The 24549-nt window shown below is 39.2% G+C and overlaps 1 pseudogene; it reads right to left on the bottom strand.

The window, feature by feature from the left end:
• LOC121464657 overlaps nucleotides 1-24549 on the bottom strand; it is a 210245-nt pseudogene that overhangs the window by 108076 nt on the left and 77620 nt on the right.

Here is a 24549-nt window from a genome sequence, read left to right as displayed (position 1 = left end):
AAGGAGACATAGACAGAGACCCACATTGGAGCACCAGACAGAAATCTCAAGGTCCAAATCAGGAACAGAAGGAGAGAGAGTATGAGCATGGAACTCAGGACCGCGAGGGGTGCACCCACACACTGAGACAATGGGGATGTTCTATCGGGAACTCACCGAGGCCAGCTGGCCTGGGTCTGAAAAAACCTGGGATAAAACCGGACTCGCTGAACATAGTGGACAATGAGGACTACCGAGAACTCAAGAACAATGGCAATGGGTTTTTTATTCTACTGCACGTACTGGCTTTGTGGGAGCCTAGGCAGTTTGGATGCTCACCTTACTACACCTGGATGGAGGTGGGTGGTCCTTGGACTTCCCCCTGGGCAAGGAATCCTGATTGCTCTATGGGCTGACAAGGGAGGGGAACTTGATTGGGGGAGGGGGAGGAAAATGGGGGGAGGTGGTGGGGAAGAGACAGAAATCTTTAATAAATAAATAAATAAACGGAAACAATGATAAAAAACTTGTAGAAAATTCGCATTTTAAATATTCATTTCAGGATAGAAAAGGGGCTTATAAGGACTTTTATTTCCCTGAGAAGCAATTGGCCTTAGATTGTTGCTTGTGGAGCAGGTGTTATTTTCTTCAGTAAAGTAGTCATTAATAAATTTGCCATGCTTTGGTAGGAAGTAACTTAGCCATTTTCATTCTTTTAAAATTTAATGAGTCCCAAAAAGACTTGAGAATATGAGAATTACTAGTTGTACAAAAGTTTATCAACTGAATCTTTAAGCAATAAGGAAATACAATGGAGCTGAATAATATCACAATAAATTATATAAATGTGTGAATGATCAAAAGAATACATTGTGAATTTAAGAATTAAGAAAATAACAGCAAAAAGAGTAAATCACAGGCACAAAGTGAACTGAAATTTTTTCTTCTGTCCATGACTTAAGTAAATGATACACACCAATACATGGCAGGAGTGGTTGGCCACCTAACAATTACATAAACTCATTATGGTCAAAATTCCATTGTTTGTGAGAAAGTATCTGCTGAGTTCCATCTCCTTAGCTGAGGAGCTACTGGTAGTTGATTGCTGCTGGGAAAATGAGGGACATTTTGTGTGGAAATATGGCCAATAGCATCTTATCTATGTTACAGTGGATAAAGCCATAAAGGTTTGCCCATGTGTAGTCCTAGATTCACTATGTTAATACCAACCATAATAATGATAATAATAATAATAATAAATTGGACATGAGTAGGCAAAAAAGGAAATGAGGGATCATGAGTTCAATTCATGAGAGGAAAAACAGTGTAGACATGGCTAAAATACATCAAATAAAAGTGTGGTAATTTCGAAGAATGAAGAGAATCCTTTGAAAAAGATCTTATTTCTTGATAGCATATCAAACCTATCTATACAGCCAATTTTCTAATATTTTTCTCCATACTCTAATCCACTGAGTCTACCTGACCTTCCCACTACATAACCTTCCCAACCTTCCAGATCAGTTTCCGTCCTGAATCCATGGTTCAAGCAACTCTAACCACTCAGGCATATATCACAATCTAACTCTAGACATATTCCAGGGTACACCCTACCTAAATGAGAAACTCAAAACCCTCCCACTACAATTTCAAACTTTCCACCCAGCCAGCTAGACTTTAAAAACCAAATTGGAGAAAATCACACATTCTGCACACAATCACAGTCCCCTCAGTACCCTTCATTCTACAAAGCCATTTCCGTTCTTTTGGCCTCACACGACCACATATCCTCTCCTCTGCCCCAAACTGCTCTACTCATATCAGCCACAGAAATACAAAAAAACACATGTCGATATCTCAGTGCCAAAATACAAACATTGTAAAAGATCAAGTCGGTATGTTCTCTCCAAAATGTACTAATACAATTGAAATGTTTGCCAATGGGATTTACTTTGACGAAATATAGTAAAGAGAATTTAAATCAGTCATCATAAAATTTATGAAAGATTTCCAGGAGAAAACTGCTAACAAAAACAGAAATAACTCAATGAAATGAATAGAAAATGACCTTAAATTTACTCATGATATCAAAGAAAACACAAAAATAAAGCTGATGAAATATACAAAATAACACCCTAAATCTGAGAATTATTTTCAATAAAAATATTAGGGAAATGAACACAAAAAAACAGTTTGTGTTTTCTTTTTTTTTTAATTTTTTTTTATTGCGAAAAGAAGAAAAAAAACATAAACAAAAAAAAAGTTTGGACCTACTCCCAGCCTCCTATGTCCCTTCCCCTCCTCCCACCCTTCTCCCCATCCTCCCACCCTTCTCCCCCTCCTCCCACCCTTCTCCCCCTCCTCCCACCCTTCTCCCCCTCCCCCCACTCCTCTCCCCCCCCCCTCTCCAGTCCACAGAGCAGTCCGGGTTCCCTGCCCTGTGGTAAGTCCTAGGTCCTCCCCCCTCCGTCCATATCTAGGAAGGTGAACATCCAAACTGGCTAGGCTCCCACAAAGCCAGCACATTAAGTAGGATCAAAACCCCCTGCCATTGTCCTTGGTGTCTCATCAGCCCTCATTGTTCGCCATGTTCAGAGAGTCCGGTTTTATCCCATGCTTTTTCGGTCACAGTCCAGCTGGCCTTGGTGAGCTCCCCGTAGATCAGCTCCACTGTCTCAGTGGGTGGATGCACGCCTCGTGGTCCCGAATTCTTTGCTCATGTTCTCCCTCCTTCTGCTCCTCATTGGGACCTTGGGAGCTCAGTCCAGTGCTCCTGTGTGGGTCTCTGTCTCTATCTCTATCCATCACCAGATGAAGATTCTATGATGATATGCAAGATATTCGTCAGTATTGCTCTAGGATAGGGTCATTTCAGGTTCCGAATCCTCAGCTGCCCAAGGAACTAACTGGGAACCTCATCTTGGGCACTAGGGAGCCCCTCTAGGGTCAAGTCTCTTGCCCACCCTAAAGTGGCTCCCTTAACTAAGAATTGTGGTTCCTTGCTCCCCTATCCACTTTTCCTTTATTCCAATTCTCCTGTTTCCCCAGGTCCCCCCTCCTTCCCTTCTACCTTTTCTCTCCCCATCTCCCCTTACCCCCATCCCACCCCACTCCCAAGATCCCATTTTCTCCCCGGAAATTTGGTCTACTTCCCTTAGCCAAGAGGATAACTATATGTTTTTCCTTGGGTTCACATTCTTACTTGGCTTCTTTAGGTTCACCTATTGTAGACTCCGTGGTCCTTATTTATGGCTAGAAACCAATTATGAGTGAGTACATCCCATATTCATCTTTTTGGGTCTGGGACACCTCACTCAGGATAGTGTTTTCTATTTCCATCCATTTGCATGCAAAATTCGAGAAGTCATTGTTTTTTACCGCAGCGTAGTACTCTAGCGTGTATATATTCCATACTTTCTTCATCCATTTTTCCATTGAAGGGCATCTAGGTTGTTTCCAGGTTCTGGCTATTACAAATAATACTGCTATGAACATAGTTGAACAAATGCTTTTGTCATTTGATAGAGCATCTCTTGGGTATATTCCCAAGAGTGGTATTGCTGAGTCCAGGGGTAAGTTGATCCCGAATTTCCTGAGAAACCGAAACACTGACTTCCACAGAGGTTGCACAAGATTGCATTCCCACCAGCAATGGATGAGGGTACCAGTTCCTCCACAGCCTCTCCAGCAAAGGTTATCCTTGGTGTTTTTGACTTTAGCCATTCTGACAGGTGTAAGATGATATCTCAAAGTTGTTTTGATTTGCATTTCCCTGATTGCTAAGGAAGTTGAGCACGACCTTAAGTGTCTTTTGGCCATTTGAACTTCTTCTGTTGAGAATTCTCTGTTCAGTTCAGTGCCCCAATTTTAATTGGGTTAATTAGCATTTTAAAGTCTAGTTTCTTGAGTTCTCTATATATTTTGGAGATCAGACCTTTGTCTGTTGCGGGGTTGGTGAAGATCTTCTCCCAGTCAGTAGGTTGCCTTTGTGTCTTAGTGACCATGTCCTTTGCTTTACAGAAGCTTCTCAGTTTAAGTAGGTCCCATTTATTCAATGTTGCCCTTAATGTCTGTGCTTCTGGGGTTATACATAGGAAGCGATCTCCTGTGCCCATCTGTTGTAGGGTATTTCCCACTTTCTCTTCTATCAGGTTCAGTGTGTTCGGGCTGATATTGAGGTCTTTAATCAATTTGGACTTGAGTTTTGTGCACGGTGAGAGATATGGGTCTATTTTCATTCTTCTACAGGTTGACATCCAGTTGTGCCAGGACCATTTGTTGAAGATGCTTTCTTTCTTCCATTGTATACTTTTAGCTCCTTTATCGAAAATGAGGTGTTCATAGGTTTGTGGGATAAAATCCGGGTCTTCTATATGATTCCATTGGTCGACTTCTCTGTTTTTATGCCAGTAACACACTGTTTTCATTACTGTAGCTCTGTAATAGAGTTTGAAGTCAGGAATGGTAATGCCTCCAGAAGATCCTTTATTGTATATTATTGTTTTGGCTATCCTGGGTTTTTTGTTTTTCCATATAAAGTTGATTATTGTCTTCTCCAGATCTGTGAAGAATTTTGATGGGATCTTGATGGCGATTGCATTGAATCTATAAATTGTCTTAGGTAGAATTGCCATTTATACTATGTTGATCCTCCCAATCCAAGAGCAAGGGAGGTCCATCCATTTTTTGGTATCCTCTTCAATTTCTTTCTTCAATGACTTAAAGTTCTTGTCAAATAGATCTTTCACTTCCTTGGTTAGATTTACCCCAAGATATTTTATGCTGTTTGTGGTATCGTGAATGGTGAAGCTTCTCTGATTTCTCTCTCTGCTTCCATATCCTTTGTGTATAAGAGGGCGACTGATTTTTTGGAGTTGATCTTGTATCCTGCCACATTACTAAAGCTGTTTATCAGCTGTATACGTTCTTTGGTGGAGTTTTGGGGGTCGCTTATGTACACTATCATATCATCTGCAAATAACGAAAGTTTAACTTCTTCCTTTCCAATTCGAATCCTCTTGATCCCATTATGTTGTCTTATTGCTATTGCTAGAACTTCAAGCACTATATTGAAGAGGTATGGCGAGAGTGGACAGCCTTGCTGTGTTCCTGAGTTAAGTGGGATGGCTTTAAGTTTCTCTCCATTTAATTTGATGTTAGCTTTCGGCTTGCTGTATATAGCTTTTATTATATTTAGGTATGACCCTTGTATCCCTAATCTCTCCAAGACTTTTAACGTAAATGGATGTTGAATTTTGTCAAATGCTTTTTCAGCATCTAATTAAATGATCATATTGTTTTTTTCTTTCAGTTTATTTATATGCTGGATTACATTGATAGATTTTCGTATGTTGAACCAGCCCTGCATCTGAGGAATGAAGCCTACTTGATCATAATGGATAATTTTTTGGATGTGTTCTTGGATTCGATTTGCCAGTATTTTGTTGAGGATTTTTGCGTCGATATTCATGAGTGAGATTTGCCTGTAGTTCTCTTTCCTGGTTGAGTCTTTGAGTGGTTTTGGTATCAGAGTAATTGTGTCTTCATAAAAGGAATTTGGTAATAACCCTTCTGTTTCTATATTGTGGAATACATTAAGGAGTATAGGTATTAGGTCTTCTTGGAAGTTCTGGTAGAATTCTGCATTGAAACCATCTGGTCCTGGGCTTTTTTTGGTAGGGAGGTTTTTAATAACAGCTTCTAATTCTTCGCGACTTACAGGTCTGTTTAGATTGTTCACCTGGTCCTGGTTTAGTTTTGGTAAATGGTATTTATCTAAAAAAGCGTCCATTTCTTTTACATTTTCCAGTTTTGTGGCATACCGGCTTTTGTAGTAAGATCTAATGACTCTCTGAATTTCCTCTGTGTCTGTGGTTATGTCCCCCTTTTCATTTCTGATATTATTAATTTGCGTGTTTTCTCTCTGTCGTTTGATTAGTTTGGATAGGGGTTTATCAATCTTGTTGATTTTCTCCAGGAACCAGCTTTTTGTTTCATTGATTCTTTGGATTGTTTTCTGTGTTTCTATTTTGTTGATTTCAGCCCTCAATTTGATTTTTTCCAGTCTTCTACTCCTCCTAGGTGAGTCTGCTTCTTTTTTTTCTAGAGCTTTCAAGTGGGCTGTTAAGTCTCCAATATGTGCTTTCTCTGTTTTCTTTAGGTGGGCACTTAGTGCTATGAACTTTCCTCTCAGGACTGCTTTCATAGTGTCCCATAAGTTCGAGTATGTTGTTTCTTTATTTTCATTGAATTCAAGGAAGACTTTAATTTCTTTCTTTATTTCTTCCTTAATCCAGGTATGGTTCAGTAGTTGACTGTTCAGTTTCCATGAGTTTGTAGGCTTTCTGGGGGTCATTGTTGTTGAATTCTAACTTTAATCCATGGTGATCTGATAAGACACAGGAGGTTACTAATATTTTTTTGTAACTGTGTAAGTTAGCTTTGTTACCAAGTATATGGTCAATTTTTGAGAAGGTTCCATGAGCTACAGAGAAGAAGGTATATTCTTTCCTCTTTGGGTGGAATAATCTATAGATGTCTGTTAAGTCAATTTGCTTCATTATCTCCATTAATTCTCTAAATTCTCTGTTAGGTTTCTGTCTGATTGACCTGTCCATTGGTGAGAGAGGAGTGTTGAAGTCTCCTACTATTAGTGTATGTGGTTTGATGTCTGCCTTGAGTTTTAGTAATGTTTCTTTTACATACGTGGGTGCTTTTATATTAGGGGCATAGATATTCAGGATTGAGACTTCTTCCTGATGAATTGTTCCTGTTATGAGTATAAAATGTCCCTCTCCATCTCTTCTGATTGATTTAAGTTTGAAGTCAACTTTGTTAGAAATTAGTATGGCCACACCTGCTTGTTTCTTAGGTCCATTTGCTTGATAAGCCTTTTCCCAGCCCTTTACTCTGAGTAGGTGCCTGTCTTTGTGGTTGAGGTGTGTTTCTTGTAGACAGCAGAATGTTGGATCCTGTTTTCTTATCCAATCTCTTAGCCTGTGCCTTTTTATAGGTGAGTTGAGCCCATTGATATCAAGTGATATTAATGACCAGTGGTTGTTAACTCCGGTCACTTTTTTAGTCGTAGGGTTTGTGTGTTTTCCTTCTTTGATTTGCGCTGGTGAAGAGTCTCTAGATGTCTGAGTTATTGTGGTCATTGTTGGACTCCTTGGTTAGTGATTTTCCTTCTATTATTTTCTGTAAGGCTGGATTTGTGGCTATGTATTGTTTAAATTTGTTTTTATCCTGGAAAATTTTGTTTTCTCCATTTATAGTGAATGAAAGTTTGGCTGGATATAGTAGTCTGGGCTTGCATCCGTGGTCTCTTAGTTTTTGGAGAACATCTATCCAGGACCTTCTGGCTTTCATGGTTTCCATAGAGAAGTCAGGTGTAAGTCTGATAGGTTTACCTTTATAAGTAACTTGGCCTTTTTCCTTTGTGGCTCTTAATATTCTTTCTTTATTCTGTATATTTTGTGTTTTGATTATTATATGGCGAGGGGATGTTTTCTTTTGATCCAGCCTATTTGGTGTTCTGTATGCTTCTTGAACCTTCATAGGTACATCTGTCTTCAGTTTGGGAAAGTTTTCTTCTATAATTTTATTAAGTATATTTTCTGTACCGTTGAGCTGCACTTCTTCTCCTTCTTCTACTCCAATTATTCTTAGGTTTGGTCTTTTTATTGTGTCCCATATTTCCTGAATGTTTTGTGATGAGAGTTTGTTGGACTTGCTGTTTTCTTTGATCAGAGTGTTTATTTTCTCTATGTTATCCTCAGAATCTGAGATTCTTTCTTCTATCTCTTGTATTCTGCTGGTTATACTTGATTCTGTAGTCTCTATTCGTTTACCTAGATTTTCCATGTCCAGCCGGCCCTCTGTTTGTGTTTTCTTCTTTGCCTCCATTTCAGTTTTCAAGTCATGAACTGTTTCCTTTATCTGCTTGATTGTTTTTCCTTGGTTTCCTAGGGTTTCATTCACTGATTTACTCAATTCCTCGAACTTTCTATTATACTTCTCATCCATTTCCATAAGGGCGTTTTTTATATGCTGTTTAAGGGTGTCAATCACTTTCATGAAGTCAGTTTTTTCTACTTCTTCTTGATTAAGGTGTTCATGTCCTCCTGTTGTGGGGTCACTGGCTTCTGGTGGTTTCGTGTTGTTTTTCAGATTGTTGGGAGAATTCCTGCATTGGCGTCTGCCCATCTCTTCCTCCCAATACTCCCCTTTGGATCTTCTTTTACAGGATCAGGTCTTCTTGCCCACTGATGTACCTTCCCAGTGATGTCACTCCCCAGAGATGTTTCTCCACAATGATGTTTCAGTGGGTGCCCAGATCGAAACTCCGCGCTGCCTGGTTAGCTCGCGAACAAAGGGCCCACCCCACTCGCTGCGGGCAGGCTATGGGAACAAAGGAGCTACCGGCCACCCCTTTGTCCTCCCGGTTCAGTTCCAGCGTCCTAGCAGGCTGGGCAGGGAGGCGCTATGCCCCAAAGGAGGGAGAGAGGGAGGGAGACAGGGGGTGTGGGGATCTGGATGTAAGCTGAATGGGATAGAAATAGAGAGGCGGTTTGGGCAGTATAGCCCCTGTAGGATGGCCTGGAAGTGTGGGCGGGCTGAGGTATGTTCCCAGCTGCCGCAGCACTCACTCACCACAATGATGTTTCACTCGGTGCCCAGATCGAAACTCCGAGCTGCCTGGTTAGCTCGCGAACAAAGGCCAGTTCATGTTTTCTTCATCACCTCAACTTCATTTTTCAAATCTTGAACTGTTTCCATTACTGGCTTGATTGCCTTTTCTTGGTTTTCTTCAGTATCTTTGAAAGCTTTATTCATTTCTTGTACCTTTTTGTCTTCTTCACTCCTTTAAAGCAGTTTTTTACCTCCTGTTTAAGGTCCTCTATTATTTTCATAATGTTCCATTTAAAGTCGATTTCTTCTACTTCTTCTGGAATAGGGTGTTCAAGTCTTTTGTTGTGTGATCCCTGGATTCTGCTGTTGTCATGTTGCCTTTCAGGTTGTTGGAGGAATTCTTACAGTGGTGCCTGCCCATCTCTTCCTTCAAATGCAGTCAGGAACGTCTTGGCATCTTGGTCCAATCTTTGCTGTGACTGACTCTCTGGGTGGATCTCCTCAGTGCAAAAGTAGGAACTGTTTCTGGGCCAAGGACTTCCCAGACAATTGGGCAGGCTTGGGAGAGGCAGGGTCCTGTGGAACAAAGAAGCCCCTGCAGCAGGAGCTGGAGGTGCCTTGCACTCCCTTCCAGGGACTTTCTGGGCCAGCAGGCAAACACTCACCCCTCTGGGAGGAAAGCCTCAGTGCAGGAGCAGGCGCTGGAGGGGCCCTATGCTCCCTTCCTGGACCTTCAGCTCTGGGATGGCACACTCTCACCAGTCTGAATGGAAGTCCTCAGCACAGGAACAGGGACTCCTGGAAGTTCAAGAACCCTGATGACAAAAGGATGACCTTGGGGGGGGCAAGGGAGTGTGGAACGAAGAAGACCCTAAAGCAGGAGCAGGAGTTGCCCTGCACTCCCTTCCAGGGACCTTCTGGCCAGTGGGCAGACACTCACCACTCTGAGTGGACAGCCTCAGTGCTGGAGCAGGAACTGTTCCTGGGCCAAAGAGCTCACAGACAAAAGGGCAGGCAGTCTCCTCAGATCCCCACAGCACAGGAACAGGGACTCCGATGAAGTAATTTTTAATTTACACATAAACCTCTATACTTAAAACTATAGATTAGAGCCCACTCCCTGCATACCTCCTCTTTCTTCCTAGCCCATCCAGCTCCCATCCAGAACCCTCCCCACTTCGGCCCCACTGTCCTCTTTCTGCAAATAACATCACCCAGCCCAGCCTGTCTGGGCTCTGGGTCCGAAGCCTCGGGGCACTCAAGCGGGCAGGACTCCCTTTGTTTCTATCACCTGGCTGCACCAAGCAGGGTAGGCGCTTTGTTTGCGACCTGCCCACCAGCACGGAGGCCTGATCTCTCGGCGCCAGGAGAGACAGCATTGGGGTGAGTTTCTGGCCCCGGGGCGCCAGCCTCCGAAGGGGAGCTCAGAGCTTCCTTGGTCCCCTATACTTCTTGGGCTCTCTGAAGGGCCTCCACTCCCCGCTTACCTCCTCTTTCTTCCTAGCCTACCCAGCTCCCATCCAGAACCCTCCCCACTTCGGCCCCACTGGCGTCTTTCTGCAAATAACATCACCCAGCCCAGCCTGTCTGTGCACTGGGCCCGAATCGTTGGGGCACTCAAGCGGGCGGGACTCCCTTTGTTTCTATTGCCTGCCTGCACCAAGCAGGGTAGGCACTTTGTTTGCGACCTGCCCACCAGCACAGAGGCCTGATCTCTCGGTGCCAGGAGAAACAGCATTGGGGAGAGCCAACGTTGGGGAGAGCCAGCATTGGGTAGGCAAGGAGACCTGATCCGGTAAAAGAAGATTCATAAGGGAGCATTAGGAAGAAGAGATGGGCAGACGCCAAGGCAAGAATTCGCCCAACAAGCTGAAAATCAACATGAAGCCACCAGAAACCAGCGACCTCACAACGGGAGGACATGAACACCTTAATCAAGAAGAAGTAGAAAAGATTGACTTCATGATAGTGATTGATGCCCTTAAACAGCATGTAAAAAAACGCCCTTATAGAAATGGATGAGAAATATAACAGAAAGTTTGAAGAATTGAATAAATCAGTGAATGATACCCTAGAAAACCAAGGAAAAACAATCAAACAAATAATGGAAACAGTTCAAGACTTGAAAACTGAACTGGAGGCAAAGAAGAAAACACAAACAGAGGGCCGGCTGGACATGGAAAATTTAAGTAAACAAACAGAGTTTACAGAAACAAGCATAACCAACAGAATACAAGAGTTAGAAGAAAGAATCTCAGATTCTGAAGATACCATAGAGAAAATAAACACACTGATCAAAGAAAACAGCAAGTCCAACAAACTCTCATCGCAAAATATTCAGGAAATATGGGACACAATAAAAAGACCAAACCTAAGAATAATAGGAGTAGAAGAAGGAGAAGAAGTGCAGCTCAATGGTCCAGAAAATATATTTAATAAAATTATAGAAGAAAACTTTCCCAACCTAAAGAAAGATATACCTATGAAGGTGCAAGAAGCATACAGAACACCGAATAGGCTGGATCAAAAAAAAAAAAAACATCCCCTCGCGATATAATTATCAAAACACAAAGCATACAGAATAAGGAAAGAATATTAAGAGCTGCAAAGGAAAAAGGCCAAATTACTTATAAAGGTAAACCTATCAGACTTACACCTGACTTCTCCATGGAAACCATGAAAGCCAGAAGGTCCTGGATAGATGTACTACAGAAACTAAGAGACCATGGATGCAAGCCCAGATTACTATACCCAGCCAAGCTTTCGTTCACTATATATGGAGAAAATAAAATTTTCCACGATAAAAACAAATTTAAACAATATGCAGCCACAAATCCAGCCTTACAGAAAGTAATAGAAGGAAAATCACTAACCAAGGAGTCCAACAACGACCACAGTAACTCAGATGTCTAGAGACCCTTCACAAACACAAATCAAAGAAGGGAAACACACAAACTCTACTACTAAAAAAATGACCGGCGTTAACAACCACTGGTCATTAATATCACTTAATGTCAATGGACTTAACTCACCTATTAAAAGGCACAGGCTAACAGATTGGATACGAAAACAGGATCCAACATTCTGCTGTTTACAAGAAACACACCTCAACCACAAAGACAGGCACCTACTCAGAGTAAAGGGCTGGGAAAAGGATTATCAAGCAAATGGACCTAAGAAACAAGCAGGTGTGGCCATACTAATCTCTAACAAAGTAGACTTCAAACTTAAATCAATCAGAAGAGATGGAGAGGGACATTTTATACTCATAACAGAAACAGTTCATCAGGATGAAGTCTCAATCCTGAACATCTATGCCCCTAATATAAAAGCACCCACGTACATAAAAGAAACATTGCTAAAACTCAAGGCAGCCATCAAACCGCACACACTAATAGTAGGAGATTTCAACACTCCTCTCTCACCAATGGACAGGTCAATCAGACAGAAACCTCACAGAGAAATAAGAGAATTAATGGAGGTAATGAATCAAATGGACTTAACAGACATCTATAGAACTTTTCACGCAAAGAGGAAAGAATATACCTTCTTCTCTGCAGCTCATGGAACCTTCTCGAAAATCGACCACATAGTTGGTAACAAAGCAAACATCCACAGTTACAAAAAAATTTTAGTAACCACCTGTGTCTTATCAGATCACCATGGATTAAAGTTAGAATTCAACAACAATGCTACCCCCAGAAAGCCTACAAACTCATGGAAACTGAACAGTCAACTACTGAACCATACCTGGATTAAGGAAGAAATTAAGAAAGAAATTAAAGTCTTTCTGAAATTCAATGAAAATAAAGAAACAACATACTCGAACTTATGGGACACTATGAAAGCAGTCCTAAGAGAAAAGTTCATAGCACTAAGTGCCCACTTAAAGAAAACAGAGAAAGCTCACATTGGAGACTTAACAGCCCACCTGAAATCTCTAGAAAAAAAAAAAAGAAGCAGACTCACCTAGGAGGGGTAGAAGACTGGAAATAATCAAACTGAGGGCTGAAATCAACAAAATAGAAAAGCAGAAAACAATACAAAGAATCAATGAAACAAAAAGCTGGTTCCTGGAGAAAATCAACAAGATTGACAGACCCCTATCCAAACTAATCAAACGGCAGAGAGAGAATTTGCAAATTAATAAGATCGGAAATGAAAAGGGGGACATAACCACAGACACAGTGGAAATTCAGAGAATCATTAGATCTTATTACAAAAGCCTATATGCCACAAAACTGGAAAATGTAAAGGAAACGGACACTTTTTTAGATAAATACCATATACCAAAGTTAAACCAGGACCAGGTGAACAATCTAAATAGACCGGTTAGTCGCGAAGAATTAGAATAGGTTATCAAAAACCTCCCTACCAAAAAAAGCCCAGGACCAGATGGTTTCAATGCGGAATTCTACCAGAACTTCCAAGAAGAACTAATACCTATACTCCTTAATGTATTTCACAATATAGAAACAGAAGAGTCATTGCCAAATTCCTTTTATGAAGCTACAGTCACTCTGATACCACAACCCCACAAAGACTCAACCAAAAAAGAGAATTACAGGCCAATCTCACTCATGAACATCGACGCAAAAATCCTCAACAAAATACCGGCAAACCGTATCCAAGAACACATTAGAAAAATTATCCATTATGATCAAGTAGGCTTCATCCCAGGGATGCAGGGCTGGTTCAACATACGAAAATCTATCAATGTAATCCAGCATATAAATAAACTGAAAGAAAAAAACCATATGATCATTTCATTAGATGCTGAAAAAGCATTTGACAAAATTCAACATCCCTTTATGATAAAAGTATTGGAGAGATTAGGGATAAAAAGGTCATACCTAAATATAATAAAAGCTATATACAGCAAGCCGACAGTTAACATCAAATTAAATAGAGAGAAACTTAAGCCATCCCACTAAACTCAGGAACACGGCAAGGCTGTCCACTCTCGCCATACCTCTTCAATATAGTGCTTGAAGTTCTTATTGCAATAGCAATAAGACAACATAAGGGGATCAAGGGGATTCGAATTGGAAAGGAAGAAGTGAAACTTTCGTTATTTGCAGATGATATGATAGTGTACATAAGCGACCCCCAAAACTCCACCAAAGAACTTTTACAGCTGATAAACAGCTTTAGTAATGTGGCAGGATACAAGATCAACTCCAAAAAAATCAGTCGCCCTCTTATACACAAAGGATATGGAAGCAGAGAGGGAAATCAGAGAAGCATCACCTTTCATGATAGCCACAAACAGCATAAAATATCTTGGGGTAAATCTAACCAAGGATGTGAAAGATCTATTTGACAAGAACTTTAAGGCATTGAAGAAAGAAACTGAAGAGTATACCAGAAAATGGAAGGACCTCCCTTGCTCTTGGATTGGGAGGATCAACATAGTAAAAATGGCAATTCTACCAAAGGCAATTTATAGATTCAGTGCAATCCCCATCAAGGTCCCATCAAAATTCTTCACAGATCTGGAGAGGAAAATAATCAACTTTATATGGAAAAACAAAAAACCCAGGATAGCCAAAACAATCCTATACAATAAAGGATTGTCTGGAGGCATTACCATCCCTGACTTCAAACTCTATTACAGAGCTACAGTGATGAAAACACTGTGGTACTGGCATAAAAACAGAGAAGTCGACCAATGGAATCGTATAGAAGACCCGGATTTTATCCCACACACCTATGAACACCTCATTTTTTGATAAAGGAGCCAAAAGTATACAATGGAAGAAAGAAAGCATCTTCAACAAATGGTGCTGGCATAACTGGATGTCAACCTGTAGAAGAATGAAAATAGACCCATATCTATCACCATGCACAAAACTCAAGTCCAAATGGATTAAAGACTTACTATCAGTCAGAAGACATTGAACCTGATAGAAGAGAAAGTGGGAAGTACCCTACAGCAGATGGGCACAGGAGATCGCTTCCTATGTGTAACCGCAACAGCACAGACATTAAGTGCAACATTGAATAAATGGGACCTACTAAAACTGAGAAGCTTCTGTAAAGCAAAAGACACTGTCACCAAGACAAAAAGGCAACCTACTGACTGGGAGAAGATCTTCACCAACCCCGCAACAGACAAAGGTCTGATCTCCAAAATATATAGAGAACTCAGGAAACTAGACTTTAAAATGCTAATTAACCCAATTAAAAAATGGTGCACTGAACTGAACAGAGAATTCTCAGCAGAGGAAGTTCAAATGGCCAAGAGACACTGAAGGTCATGCTCAACCTCCTTAGCCATCAGAGAAATGCAAATCAAAACAACTTTGAGATATCCTCTTACACCTGTCAGAATGGCTAAAATAAAAAACTCCAATGATAGCCTTTGCTGGAGAGGCTGTGGAGGAAGGGGTACCCCCATCCATTGCTGGTGGGAATGCAATCTTGTGCAACCACTTTGGAAATCGGTGTTTCGGTTTCTCAGGAAATTCGTGATCAACCTACCCCTGGACCCAGCAATACCACTCCTGGGAATATACCCAAGAGATGCCCGATCATATGACAAGAGCATTTGTTCAACTATGTTCATAGCAGTATTATTTGTAATAGCCAGAACCTGGAAACAACCTAGATGTCCTTCAATGGAAGAATGGATGAAGAAAGTATGGAATATATACACGCTAGAGTACTACGCTGCGGTAAAAAACAATGACTTCTCGAATTTTGCATGCAAATGGATGGAAATAGAAAACACTATCCTGAGTGAGATAACGCAGACCCAAAAAGATGAATATGGGATGTACTGACTCATAATTGGTTTCTAGCCATAAACAAGGGTCACGGAGTCTACAATTGGTGATCCCAAAGAAGCTAAGTAAGAAGGTGAACCAAAGGAAAAACATATAGTTGTACTCTTGGCTATGGGAAGTAGACAAAATGGCCAGGGAGAAAATTGAGATCTTGGGGGTGGGGTGGGATGGGGGTAAGGGGAGATGGGGAGTGAAAAGGGAGAAGGGGAGGATGGGGGAACTTGGGCAAACAGGATGATTGGGATAAAGGAAGGTTGGATAGGGGAGCACGGAAGCACAATTCTTAGTTAAGGGAGCCACCTTAGAGTTGGCAAGAGACTTGAACCTAGAGTGGCTCCCAGATGCCCAAGCCAAGGTCCCGAGTTAGTTCCTTGGGCAGCTAAGGATAGGGAACCTGAAATGACCCTATCCTATAGCAATACTGAGGAATATCTTGCATATCATCCTAGAACCTTCATCTGGAGATGGATGGAGATAAAGACAGAGACCCACACTGGAGCACTGGACTGAGCTCCCAAGGTCCCAATGAGGAGCAGAAGGAGGGAGAACATGAGCAAAGACGTCGGGACCACGAGGGGTGCACCCACCCACTGAGACAGTGGAGCTGATCTATTGGGAGCTCACTAAGGCCAGCTGGACTGTGACTGAAAAAGCATGAGATAAAACTGGACTCTCTGAGCATGGCAAACAATGAGGGCTGATGAGAAGCCAAGGACAATGGCACGGGGTTTTGAACCTACGTAATGTGCTGGCTTTGTGGGAGCCTAGCCACTTTGGATGTTCACCTTCCTAGAAATGGACGTAGAGGGGAGGACCTAGGACTTACCACAGGGCAGGGAACCCTGACTGCTCTTTGGACTGGAGAGGGAGAGGGAGAGGAATGGGGGGAGGGGGAGAAGGGTGAGAGGAGGGGGAGAAGGTTGGGAGGAGGGGGAGGAAAATGGGAGGCTGGGAGGAGGTGGAAACTTGTTTTTTTTTCTCCTTTTCTCAATAAAAAAAACTATAGATTAGATACAAAGCAGTGATGAACTTTTATTATAGAGTTGTCTTTAATAAAAAAGAGTAAATCAGTGCAAAATAGTTATACAGTCATTCTTTTTTTTCCAAATATAAGCAAGAGAACATGCTTGATTCAAGTAAAAATATTAGTTATTATTTTGGAGTATTTCTTCTAAATGCTTCACTTTATTGATTTATTTGTAGTATGGTATAATCAATATGTTATGAAGACATCTAATTATGGATACCCTTGAACAATTTTAGAAATAGAAATACATAGCTGTAGACCTTGATTGTGTTAGATTACAAATATAAATCTACAAAACACATGAGACTTCACATACCCAAATCATTGATCACAGAGAATGGAGCTGGCACCTATGTAGAGTCTTTAGCGGTACCTGAGTCTTTGGTGCAGGAAGGTATCTGCATACAATTATGAAACTTAATCATCAAGCATCCAGCTACAAACTCTTTGATCTACATAGGTGTCCTGTACATAAACTATGTTTATGTACAATGGTGGCACAAAACTTCTAGGAGAAATAAGCCATAACCTTGTTTGACTGAAAGCTAACTCCACAAAATGAAACCCATACCTCACACTGTTTGGTTAACCAAGAATCATAAGCTAGATATTTCAGGAACCAGAGGTAAAACCAAACAAATTGGTTGCTCGTGAATGACATTCTACTACACTGAATATACTCATAGATCAAAGCGTTGCTCAACCATTAGCAGAGCAGAATCCTCTGGCAACAGGTGGGGAGAAAAAAATAGAGAAACATACAGTCAGACAATATGCAGAGATTGAGAGTCCTTGGAACACCACTGAATTGAAGGTCTCCACGAAGTACCTCCCCTCAGGACTAACAGAACCATGTGAAAGAGGAGGAAGCTTCAATGTTTGTGAGGGAGATTGATCTGTATTCTCTTTCTTGGTTGAATCTTTGTGTAGTTTTGGTACCAGGGTAACTGTAGCCTCAATAAAAGAGTATGGCAATGTTCATCCTGCTTCTATTATGTGGAACAACATGAGGAGTATAGGCAATGCCTCTTCTTTGGAGTACTGGTAGAATTCTGCACCGAAACCATCTGGCCCTGGGCTTTTTTTGCTTGGGAGACCAATCTCCTTCATGAACATTGATACAAAAATACACAATAAAATACTGGCAGGAAATTGGATGGATTTAGAAAACATCATTTTGAGTGAGGTAATCCAGACACAAAAAGACAAGCATAACATATACTTTCTCATAAACGGCATATTAAATATAAAGCAAAGAAAACCAGCCCAAAAATCACAATTTCAGAGAACCTAGACAACAATGAGGACACTAAAAAAGACATAAGTAGATCCAATCTAAGTAGAAAAAGCCAAGACCTCATGAGTAAATTGGGAGCATGGGGATTTTGGAAGAGGGTTGAAGGGGAAGGGAGAGGCAGGGAGGGGAGCAAAGAAAACTGTAGAGCTCAATAAAAATCAATAAAAAACAATCCTGTACAATAAAAGAACTTCTGGAGGCATCACAATCCCTGACTTCAAACTCTACTACAGAGCTACAGTACTTAAAACAGCCTGGTATTGGCATAAGAACAGACAGAAGGACCAATAGAACTGAATCGAAGACTCGGATATTAATCCACAAATCTTCGAACACCTGTTTTTTGATAAAGAAGCAAAAAGTATCAAAGGGAAATAAGAAAGCATATTTAACAAATGGTGCTGGTATAACTGGATATCAACAAGCAGAAGAATGAAAATAGACCCATGTCTATCACCAGGCACAAAATTCAAGTCCAAATGTATCAAAGACCTCAATATAAAGCCTAAAGCCAGCCACACTGAATCTTTTAGAAGAGAAAGTGGGAAGTACACTTGAATGCATTGGCACAGGAGACCACTTCCTAAATATAACCCCAGCAGCACAGACACTGAGAGAAACAATTAATAAATGGGACCTCCTGAAACTGAAAAACTTCTGTAAAGCAAAGGACATGGTCAACAAGACAAAATGACAGCCTACAGAATAGTTATTTTTTAAAAATAGTTTGAATTAAAAACTTGAAACTTGTTACAAAGTCATATTACAGCTATAAAGAAAGCATATGAATCTTGGTGACCAGTGAAAGGAACATTTGGAATCATGAAAAGGGGGCTGGTGAACATGACCAAATATAACAGTGACTTTTCTAGGTATTTAATAATATTAGTGAATAAAGTGGACAATTTTGTACTAGAGAGAAGTTTGTAAAAAAACTCACGCAATGAGAATCTCTTTATTTTTCTCTATTTTATAGGTTTTGTTATTGAGAACCTAATGTAATATTGTGGGAATTTCTGCAAACACCAGGGTTGGAAGAATAACAATTCATGTGGCACAAGAAGGAAAGCCTAATCAACTAGACTCAGAAGCTTGTGTTGGTTCAAACTTCTAGAATTTGACCCTGGGTTTTCTCAAGATTCAAGGTACAGTGGGGACAGTATTCAGCACATCCTTTCGCTGGATTGGGTTCTATAGTTAGGTCCTGACACCCAACAACACTAATCATGTCTTACCAATTCAATGCAAATATTTGTTTCAGGAGACACAAAATTACACCCAAGAACATGCCATGGAACACAATGCACTTGAGTAAATGGAACTCTCCCTTTTTCTTCCTGGAGATTCTCTCACTGTTCCCTGAGGCCTTAATCATTATGCATGATTTTGATTGAATTTTAACATTTTATATACTAAGTATGTTCAGTGTTATTACTGGGGGCTTGGTATGGCCTGGTCTTACAGAGCGGACAAGGATAATATGGGTGGGGTATATCCACCAGCAGCCCCTGATGTCAGAGCAGAAAACGGAGTATACATATTTTCATCAAATTCATGAATCTGTGGGTTTAACATTCCTGGTTTCCTCAGTGCTACCTGTGAGCACATGAACCTTTGTACTCCCTACAAATTGCAGCATTTTTTACCTTCAATTTCCTACCTCCAACTCTTCTATATGTCAAATATCTCTGTTCTCATTCAAGTTCTGTCCTTTTTTCATGTATTGTTATTTTATGCATACATTTATATATACATATATTCCTAAGTACAAGGAGACCAGTCCATGGAATGTCACTATTCTGTATGTTCTCAAGGCTGTCCATTGGTTACAGGACAACCAGTTTACGTGTTCCTCTCTGGGGAAGGCCACCTCTCCCACTTCCTGCTTTTCTTAATGACTACAGTTCTTTGTTTGATGCTGTCGCCTTTTAGCTTTTCCTTGGCAAGTTTGGCATGCCCACTGGTAACCCCCAACTACCTTATGCTGATTTGAACCTTAATTTTTACAAAGTTTAAAGCAATCTGTGTTGTGTGTCATTCACTGTTTTACCAGATCCCAAGTAATAACAGGGAGACTTCTTATTATGAATGCTGGGCCTTCACTTAGGCTTGTTTCCAATAAGGTCTAATCAATTAACCCATATTTTATTCTACCTGCTGCCACATAAAACAAGTTCGGCTTCCTCCCTGTCAACAAGCAACTCATGTTCATGCCTCAATTTCTGATGCTACTTTTCTCTCTATCTTGTGCCTACATATTGTCCATTCATCTTCCTGCTACACAAATCACAGAAATCCATCTTCACACAAAGTAGACATATCCTACAACAAATCTACTTCTATTTTATGACATGTTTTCTTTGTTGTTGTCATCCATTTAGCAAATCTCATTAATGATACCCTGCCATTAGAGAATAGGCTATCAGAACAAAAATGTGATAAAAATTTGCCCAAGTGTTTAATTAATTTTTTATTGCAAAGATACAGAATGAAAAGCCTTAAAGTTGAAATCAAGCGTATATTTAGTAAAATATCCAAAACAATTGAAGGAAAATAATGTTTATAAAGATATAATCTCATTACATAAGCAACCATATGCCAAGAAATTAAATATGTATTAAAATCTGAAATAGTTTGAATTTGCTGGTTCTTAAACACATTATCTTAAAATACAGTCAAGAAAAGTTATTGCTTAATTTATTCCTACTAGAAATATTTATTTATTCATACTAGCTGATGATTGAATAGTATGTTCACATCAATCATGCATAAATTCAGTTTATAACAAAAGTTTGATGAAAATAAAGATCAAATGTAGATACAATGTTTCTAAATTTATAAAAACTGTATGACTGTATAAGCAGTGACTAAGCTTTGAAAATTAATCAAAGGATGTGAGTCTGTGTAATAACTTGGTCAACGTGTGAAAATCAGTATAGTGAATTACTGTGAGGTATACTAAGAAATTTTATGAAATGTACCTAATACATGAGTTTTGTGATGCTTTCTAAGAGTTGATTTTGTGTTAAAAGACTAATCACATTTTTTACATTTGTAAAGGTTTGTCACCACTATGGAGTCTGTGGTGAGTGCGAAAAGCTGATATCTGGGTATAGGCCTTGCCACATTCTTGACATCTGTAAGGTTTCTCACTAGTATGGGTTCTGTGATGATTATGAAGAGTTGACACCTAGGAAAAGAATTGCCACAATCTTAACATCTGTAAGGTTTCCCACCAGTATGGATTCTGTGATGTCTCTGAAGATGTGAGACCTGGGTAAAGGACTTTCCACATGTTTGACATCTATAAGGTCTCTCACCAGTATGGGTTCTGTGATGAATGTGAAGAGATGAGGTCCAGGTAAAGGACTTTCCACATTCTTGACATCTGTAAGGTTTCTCACCAGTATGGATTCTGTGATGTCTCTGAAGATGTGAGACCTGGGTAAAGGACTTTCCACATGCTTGACATCTGTAAGGTTTCTCACCAGTATGTATTCTCTGGTGATCTTGTAGATTTGCATGCCGAGTAAATGACTTGCCACATGCCTGACATCTGTAAGGTTTCTCACCAGGATTGATTCTCTGGTGATCTTGAAGATTTGCATGATGGGTATATGACTTGCCCCAATCTTTACATTTGTATGCCTTTTGTTTGGGATTAATTCTCTTACGCCTAGTGACACATGAAGATTTTTTGAAGTACTTTCCATATTCCATATAGTTATTTTGTCTCTCTTCATTTTGATTCCTCATATAATGCTTCCATTCTTTCTGGTCATGCTGGAAAAAGATGTGTGTGTCATAATTAAAAAAAATATCCTCACAATTATCATGTATATATTGGCTTGAAGGAAAAATAGCCTGCTATTATGCATCAAATAATGAGTAAAGACATAAGGTGATTTGATGTTTTGGGAATTTATTTCTTCAAGATGAAGATTTTGGAAATTATTCTTTCTAGAGTGCCTAGGAAAGGCTTTAATAATTTATTAAGTCTGTAAGGATTTTCACAACTCAAAATGCTATGATATCTTTTAGTCTCATATGATTGAGAAACACCTTCTCATGTTTATTTCAGTCGAATAACTTGTCACAAAAATGAATTTATTAGTTGAGGGGACTCTAAAGAATGTTTAATAGAATATGGGTCATTCAGCTTCAGGTTTTTTCTAAATTCATTATGAAATAAAAATATATTTTAAAAGTTTATTTGTATTCTTTTTACTAAAGAAACTGATATGAAAATGTAAGTGAGCTAATGTGAAATCTCTCAAGATAAGGTATAGATTACTGATCTTATTTGGCAGGACTACCCAGAGTGGCTGTTGAATATAGATTATTTGAATCATGACATAATCCATTCTATTTTCTCTTTTCCCCAAATTTAACATCCTTAAATACAAGGTTTTTAAGGTACTACTTACAGATATTCCTGATACCAACTTCTTGACAGAATCTTGTCTATTCTCCTTTGAAAATACATCTTGTGTTTGATGAGAATAAAATACTAGATAAAATAAAAATATATAATTATCTGAATTAGTCCATTTAGGTAAAATGTTTCCAGATATATAAGTCACACAATTTTATAAATATGTAGACCCATATGCAAGGTGGCATATTACAAAAAATAAAGCAATTAATTTATTCTAATGAAACAATCTTCTAGAAGCAAATAGATAGAAGATCTTTTATAACATATATTAAATAAATTATAAAATGGGAGGATTGAAGTTATGTTACCTTAGACATATCAATTATAATTTTTAGAATAATAAATAAGGCTATGGTGGGTTGTGTGAAATGGCCCCATATAATCAGACAAATGGATATATTGCCTGATGTAGGTGGATATTTATGTGTCAGATTAAGAAGTATCAGCTTTTTGGAACTGCTACTTTCTTGGAGTCTGGTTTTGAGAATTTTAAAACTTTCTACTGCCAAGAGTGATCTCTCTGCTTCCTGTTGTGATTCTAGATGGGACCTCTTAATGTTGCTCCAGCCACTCACCAGCTGCTGCCTCTAATTCATCACCATGGAGCCCCTGTATATTGCTTTTATCATAGAGACTTTATTAAAGGCAATTTAAATGTAACTAATTCAAAGCCTATAACCCAACAACAAATCACATTCATGAAATTATATTAATTTTATGGATATAACTTATCTCTATAATCCATTGAAATGAACAAATTAAATAATATCAATAAAGAAGACAGAATATTAATTAATAAATAAAGAAGGGATTTCAGATAGGAAACAGTGATTAGTAACTGATTCACTGAGAATTATATATACCATGATGAAGGGATCCATAAAATCTCAGATATCAAGTAATATAACAAGGACTGATCATATCATCACAAATATATTTTCTCTTTTTCTTACACAGAAAATAGATGTTTTCATAAAACATATTCCAAATATGCCTTTTTATTCCTCAAATGCACTGAAATCCTCCCCATCTTCAGTGGTGGTGCATGTCTTTAAAACCAACATTTGTGTGGTAGAGGCAGGTGGACCTCTGTGAATTTGAGGTCAGCGTGGTTACAGAGCAAGTTGATGGACATGCTCCAAAGCTACGGAAAATCACTGTCTCTAAAAAGCAAAAGAAAAAGGATAAAATGATATAATCAAAATCAAAGAAATCCGGTAAGATAGCAGAAGGAAAGGAGACAAAGAAAAAGCACATTGAGCATATGTCGAGAGATAGACACATTTGTACACACAAAAATGTACAAAATGAAACTCTAGAAGTTATAATAGACACAAAGATTCTATAGAGCAAAAATATAAAATGAAATGAATTCCCAAACTAAGCATTATGGGGAAAAAGAATATACAAATATTCTATTGAGTTGTGTGATGTTATCCATCAAGTGCTGTGTTTTGTGACATCCTATAGTAGTGACTCTTCTCCCCACTGATTCTCTCTTGGGAGAAAAGATATTTTTTTGTTGGGGAATTCTGGTCTGCTGGAAAAAGTATAGATAAAGTTAGGAATAAATGCTATCTTTTTGTCAAGGGTATTCTTGATTTTTTTAAAAATTAAGGTATCATGGGTGAGTGGATTTATGTCAGCATCTACAATTTGATTGTGTTGATCAAGTTTTTATTTTTCAGCAATACCATAATTGTAGAAAACATGAAGATTATTTAACTGTAATATAATTTCATATTGTCGATGGTAATATCCTCTATATTTATATTTTTATTTTTCATGATTGTTTCAGCTATGGTGAGTTTTTGGTTTATATGTATTCATGTGACGCTGGAGACTGTCTTTTCAAGATGTGTAAAGAATTGTGTTATAATTTAGGTAGATTTTTCACCAAATTAGAACATTACTTTTGATATGATGTCCATGTCCAGATTTATTTCATTAGTTGACCAATGCTTGAGCCAGGATCTTTTTCCATTTTTTGATATCTTCTTCAATTCATTTCTTTAATGCCTTAAAGTAGTACAATGGCCTCTTAATTTTCTAGTTTGGAATCCCCCAAACTATTTTCTGAGGCTATAGTGAAAGACATCATTTTCGTGATTTCTATTTAGGTCTGTTTGCATTTGTATATAGGAGGACTACTGTCCTCTGTAGGATAAAATGGACAACTGGAACAGGAAACCGATCAATCATTGAGCACCATGACTCTATACCTCAAGCCAGTGAAATTAGCAAATCCTGCATCTAAGACCTGGGCCAGGGAAAGAAACATATTTCTCCCCAAACCCAGGACTAAAGACATTTGCCCTGACTCTAAAACCAGAGTCAAAGAAACACATTGTTCCTAGAATTAGAGCCCGTGAAGGATATATGCCCTGGT

This window comes from Microtus oregoni, unplaced genomic scaffold (assembly GCF_018167655.1).
Source record: "Microtus oregoni isolate MIOR12 unplaced genomic scaffold, Mior012 000029F_ref0000214, whole genome shotgun sequence".
NCBI classification, from domain to species: Eukaryota; Metazoa; Chordata; class Mammalia; order Rodentia; family Cricetidae; genus Microtus; species Microtus oregoni.
The sequence above is the reverse complement of the archived record's forward strand: the minus strand, read 5'-3'. Positions and strand labels throughout refer to the sequence as shown.